The 5847-nt window shown below is 35.9% G+C and overlaps 1 protein-coding gene across 1 annotated transcript in view; it reads left to right on the top strand.

The window, feature by feature from the left end:
- Positions 1-5847, top strand: part of LOC106459229 (dihydropyrimidine dehydrogenase [NADP(+)]-like) — a 66917-nt gene that overhangs the window by 57942 nt on the left and 3128 nt on the right. The window lies entirely within an intron of this gene.

The raw sequence follows: 5847 nt of genomic DNA, 5'->3' as shown, positions 1-5847 counted from the left end.
AAATATAACGTTGATAAATGGAAACATCGGCTCATGTAGATATGTAGATCTTGAAAGTCTTGTCGTTCAAAACTTGAAAATAGCGTTGATAACTGGACCAATTGTTGGTTGAGATGTTGCAAAAGAAATATCCGCTGAAGCTTTTCGCCAGATACTAATCATAGCAGAACCGTCTGGAAAATGATCTATAAGAAATAGTACAGCTTATAAAATGAGTCAGATCACCGTAGACCGGTAAGGCAATCACTGATTGGCATGTCCTTTAGCCAATCAGGAAATGTCACAAACCTACTGAAGGATGTGTAGATTGTACAGGAATTATTTTTGGTGGTAAAGGACAGGTTTATGTGTTTTAATAAAGGTGGCTTCCAAAATATAGAGATGAAAGGTCGACCGACCATTTGCAATAATTTCAAACCTGCTATCCTTGTAGTTTTCAGCACAAGTCAGGTTCACTAGTAAACGCTGGCCAATCGCTGATTCACATTTTGGTGTTAGAACTTTTGTTTTACAGAAGCGACATGGTAAATTCTTTTCTTTTACACTCTTAGTTCTTATGGATGTGGTTATATGTTGTTTAATTCTATCCTGCAATCTTTGTGAAGTTCTACCTACGTATGGACATTCGCAGTGGCACGAAAATTCATAAATAACCATACTTTTCTGTGTGGTAGGTATCGCATCTTTGTGTGTTGCAAGCAACAACTAACATGTGGAATAAGCACAGTAGGGGTTCACTGCAGGAAAACATTTAGTACTGGCCGTTTTCAATTGTTTTTCAAATTTTATTGAAATGTTACCAATCCATGGTAGTTTTAGGTAAACAGGACACTTGTTAAGACCATATTTTGGATCAGTTGAGAAGCTCGCAATTTTTTTTTCAAGTAATTTGATTGATGAAGTTTTCTGGATACCCATTTTCTAATAAAATAGTTTTAATTGTCTTCAATTTGAAATCTAGTTCAGATTTTGAACAGATAACTAGAGCCTGATGGACTAAAATAGCAATAAAGTTCGTTTTACGACTTTTGGTACTGAAAGAATCCCATCGCGTGTATTGTCCTGCAAAAGTAGGTTTTATGTATATACTGGTGAGAAAACGAAAGTCATCTTTTTCAACTAATGGCAAAGAGTTATGTTGTTCCTTTTCTAAAGTAAATTTGAGAGCCGAGTGCAACGAGTTTAGGTCATACGTTTTTGCTCAGTTTTAAAAATGGCAAATGTATCGTCTACATAGCGGAAGTAAACAGCAGGTCTGGTAACTTTGTTAAATAGTTCTTTTTCATAGAAACCAACGAAAATATTGGCTAAGGCAGGTCCAAGAGGAGAACCCATGGCGACTCCGTCAATCTGTTGATACATGATATCATTAAAGCTGAATTCCACCGAACGTGTCGCAGTATTCATCAGTTCAATAAACAGGTCCTTGGGTATTGGAGGGCACTGAACTTCTCCACCATACAAAGTATCTGCACAAAGTTTTATGGTTTCTTCCAGGGGTACATTAGTAAACAGGCTGCTGATGTCGAAGGAGCACAAAAACAATTGTTTAGGGTCAAGGCTAAGGTTATGTATGGTTGTAACAAAGGAAAGGAGTCTTGAATACAGTACGTTAACACCTGTTCTAAAATTTTCCGAAAGCCACTTCGTTCATTCATGTTGTGCAGAGCCAATCATAGACAAAATCGGGCGGAGTGGTACATCCTTTTTGAGCGTCTTAAGAAGGCCATATATGCGGGGACGTTGTGAGCCTGCGGGCCTAATCCGGTCATAATGAAATAAAATTACAAAGTATATAGTTGACCATAACGATAATGCAGAACTAATAAGATATCTGAACTGGTTTTGCAATCAATCTCAAAACTTAGTTGATTATGACGTAATTGCTAGTTGGAACATGCTTACAATGATTAATTCCAACTTCTATGACAATCTCTGATTGCATTCTATAGAGCTATTCCATAGCGACCATCTGAGGGACTATCCTTCTCTTGGCGCTACTCTGTCTAACGTTGATGTCGTATGTCATGAGAAATCACACCATTAAAGGATGCCAATCATTTCCTGAGGATAGTAGGGGAGTGGCATCCTTCACATGTCGTACGAGAGCCCTAACTACTACTAACGCCCCACTCCAGTGGATTCGCTGCAAGTCTCAAGGCTTTTAGTTCGAAACTTCGGAGTTCAATCCCTGAGATGGAAAGAGGGTAGAAAGTTCATTCTACAGCTTTACACTTAAACAAAACAATCTACTAACAAAGATTTTGCCCTTGCAAAATCAGTGCTACAAATCAACATAGTAGAAGAAAGAAGGAATGTCTTTTTTATTTTTATCGAAATCGATGATCAAAATGTTACACAATAAACAATCTTTTGAAATTGTTAAAAATGATGAAACGATTAAACGAAATAATAGCAGCACTTCATTCATGATTTACTTTTTAATGAGTTTTTCACGGTTCTATTTTATCTTTGAGTAGACAACTTGGTTGTGATCATTATTGAATACATTCAACTGTTGCCCATCTCTTCAAAAATGATTTCATTGGTTAATTGTGCTAACTCAAACAACTGCTTATACTTTATATCTTTATACTTTGATTAGAATATTATTATTATCCATTACTTTTCATTATTAGCAGCACTTATAGCTACTATTAGGAATGATATATATATGTATATATAACGAATAACCTGAAACATGTGGCATATTCACAGTTTGTTAAACAGTATTTACATCCTTCTATCGATTATTGAAGTGGCAGCAGCAACTCCTGGCTATTGTGAGAAATGGGCAAGGGGTATCGCAGATTCCCTGGCTGCAACCAAAGAAGTTAATGGAGAAAAGAGTGAGGGAAAAAGGAATTGTCAGAATAGACACATGGAATGTCGAAAGTCTTACAAAATGGAGGTGCGAGATAGCAGATGTAATAAAGCAAAGAAAAATAAAAAAACATCATTTGTACAGGAAACAAAATTGAAGTGTAAAAGCTCAAGATTACTAGATGATGGTTACAAAGTGTTTTGTAGAGGTGAAAGCACAAGATGAAATAGGGTAAGCATAATTTTAAATTGAATTCCAAAAAATGGTGTAATGGAGGTCAAAAGAATAAATTACAAATCGATGAGTGTAATAATAGTACTTGGGGATAAAATGATGACTGTAGTATCAGCATATGCACCACAACGAGAATGTTCAGAGGGTGTGAAGGAGTACTTTAGAGAGGCTCTTAAAGAGCTAATAAGGAGCATTCTTTAGTCAGAGGCAATAATGGTTGAAGGAGATCTGAAATATCATGTGGGGGAAGAGAGGAAAGTTTTGGTGGAGTGCATGGAGGCGAAAGATATGAAAGCAGGAACGAGAGTTTGATGGAAATAACTGATTCCTTAGATATATATGTTCTCAACACAGGTTTTCAGAAGAGAGAAGGGAGCATCTTATTACTTACAAAAATGGACAATATAAATTTCAAATCTATTACATTCTAGTGGGAAAGCAAGACAGGAGAACTATTGTGGTCTGAAAGTGATTTCAGGAGAGGCATTAGTGATCCAACATAAACTATTGGTTGTAGTTGAAAGTGTAGAAAAAAAGGAAAGGAGCAAGAGAAGCAGAAAAGAAAGATAAATAAAATGTGGACATTCATGAGACACAAGAGCACCGAATACAAGAATGAAGTAGAAAAATTAAGATATTATAAGCAGGAATGGGGGAAATCTAGGAAGAGTATAAGAAGAAAGAGCAAAAAAGGGATAGAATAAGATGAAAGCAACAGTGTTGGCAACAGCAACTAAAGTTTGGGGTGTGATGAAAGGATTCGCCTCAAGGGAGAGAGACATGGTGGTGGAATGAAGAATTGCAAGAGGCAAAAAAAAAGGAATGTGTTTGAAGAAATGACAAATAATGATGATGAATATGCAAAAAAATGATATGGATAATGCAAGAAGAAGGTCAAGAAAGCAGTTGCCAAAGCAAAAAGTGAAGCCTGAAAGGAGTGATATGAAAATCTGTTAAGACTGTAAGAAGAGTAAGCAATTTATATGATAGCAAAATCAAGAGAACAAGCTAGAAATGATCTTGAAGAAACAAATATCATATAGAACAAAGAGGGTTGTATTCAGATTATCATTAAGAATATATGGAAATAATATTATGAAATTGATGAATGTAGAAAATGAAAGAGGGATTTTGGAAGAAGTGACAGTTGTGGAAGAAGTCACAAGGCTGGAAATGAAGATAACCATTGATGAAATTAAACCTGAGAAAGAGAGGTAGGGGAAAGGGGCGGATGTGGAAATGATAAGGGCATTGAATGGGCATGACAGCTTCTGAAGGAAATATGGGAGGAAGAGAAAACACCTTCACACTGAAAGAAGAGCACATTGGTCCCTATATACAAACGAAAAGGTAACATGCTAAACTATAAAAAGTATAGAGAGCTTTCTAAACATAGATCAAAAATGATTAATATGGTAGTAGACTATAGATAAAGAAAAGTAGTAGATATTAGTGAAATGTTATAGTGGTACTTTGTGGGTTTTGAAAAAACATACAGTATGGTGTCACGAGACATCGTTTATTGGTGTCTCGGGAAGAAGGGAGTCCCAGGGTAGTTGGCGAAGATATTGAAAACAATGTAAGTTGGAGAAAATAAAGCAGTACGAATATGGCAAGGAAGAACTGAAGTATTCGAAGTAAAAGTAGGTCAACACCCGGGATCAACTTGAAGCCCTTTCCTGTTTGTGGTAGGGATGGATGTTTTGAATGAGAAAGCAAGGAGAAGCATGCTTCTAGGCCTCTTATTTCTGGATGATTTGATTATAACAGCCGAGACAGCGGAAGGGTTGCAGGATGCAGTAGTAACATATAGGAAGAGGTGGGTTTAAGGTAAACACCTGAAAACAGAGGTAATGCTAAGTAGCAGAAGGGAAGAGAATAATTTCAGATAAAAGGCAGTAACACATTTGATATAAAAGAGTGATATAAATGTAGGTATCTAGGCTCTAACATTGGTGAGCAGGGAGACTTCTAAGTGGAAAAAGGGAAAGAGTAAGAGCTGGATGGAATAAATGGAGGCAAGTCTAAGGTGAATCTTTCAAGAAAATACCACTGAAGCTTAGAAGCAAAATTTACATAACGCCGGCAGGGCCAGTTCTGCTTTATGGACCATAAGAAAAAAGGAGGGTATTTTAGAAAGAAATAAGATAAGAATGTTAAGATATTCACTGTGAAAATCTTTTAAAAAATAATAAGTGGTGACATGAAGAAAAGAGTTGGAATCTGTAACATCACAGAAAAAGCAAGAGATGGAAGGCAGATGTTTTGGATATATTATAAAAAGTGAAGAAGGATGTGCATTGAGAAGACCATTGAATGACATTGAACGAAGAAAAACGTAGAGGAAGACAGAGAATACGATGGTAAGACTTGGGGTACATAGATATGAGGGAGGTCGGTGCAACTAGAAATGATGTATAGGGCTGTAATCTATAGAGAAGAAGATAAGAGCAGCTGAGCTAATACCAGAATTGTATTAAGGTCGTAAGAAGAAAAATCATCTAAGAAAACATGTAGTATAAAACAGATATCGGTTTCATGTATTGTTTTACTAGATTAGCTCATGATACTAAAATAATATGTAGGATAAAAAAATTAGTTATTGGTTTCTTGAATCGCTCTTACTGTATTAACTCATGACACTATGAAAACACAGAGGATAAAAGTGGTTATTGGTTTCTTGAATTACTGTTACTGTATTAGCTCATTATACTAAAAAAAACACGGAAGATAAAAATGGTTATTGGTTTCTTGAATTACTTTTACTGTATTAGCTCATTATACTAAAA

Source organism: Limulus polyphemus, unplaced genomic scaffold (genome assembly GCF_000517525.1).
Source record: "Limulus polyphemus unplaced genomic scaffold, Limulus_polyphemus-2.1.2 Scaffold579, whole genome shotgun sequence".
Taxonomy (NCBI): Eukaryota; Metazoa; Arthropoda; class Merostomata; order Xiphosura; family Limulidae; genus Limulus; species Limulus polyphemus.
Note: the sequence above shows the minus strand (reverse complement) of the source record. Positions and strands in the feature narration are given on the sequence as shown.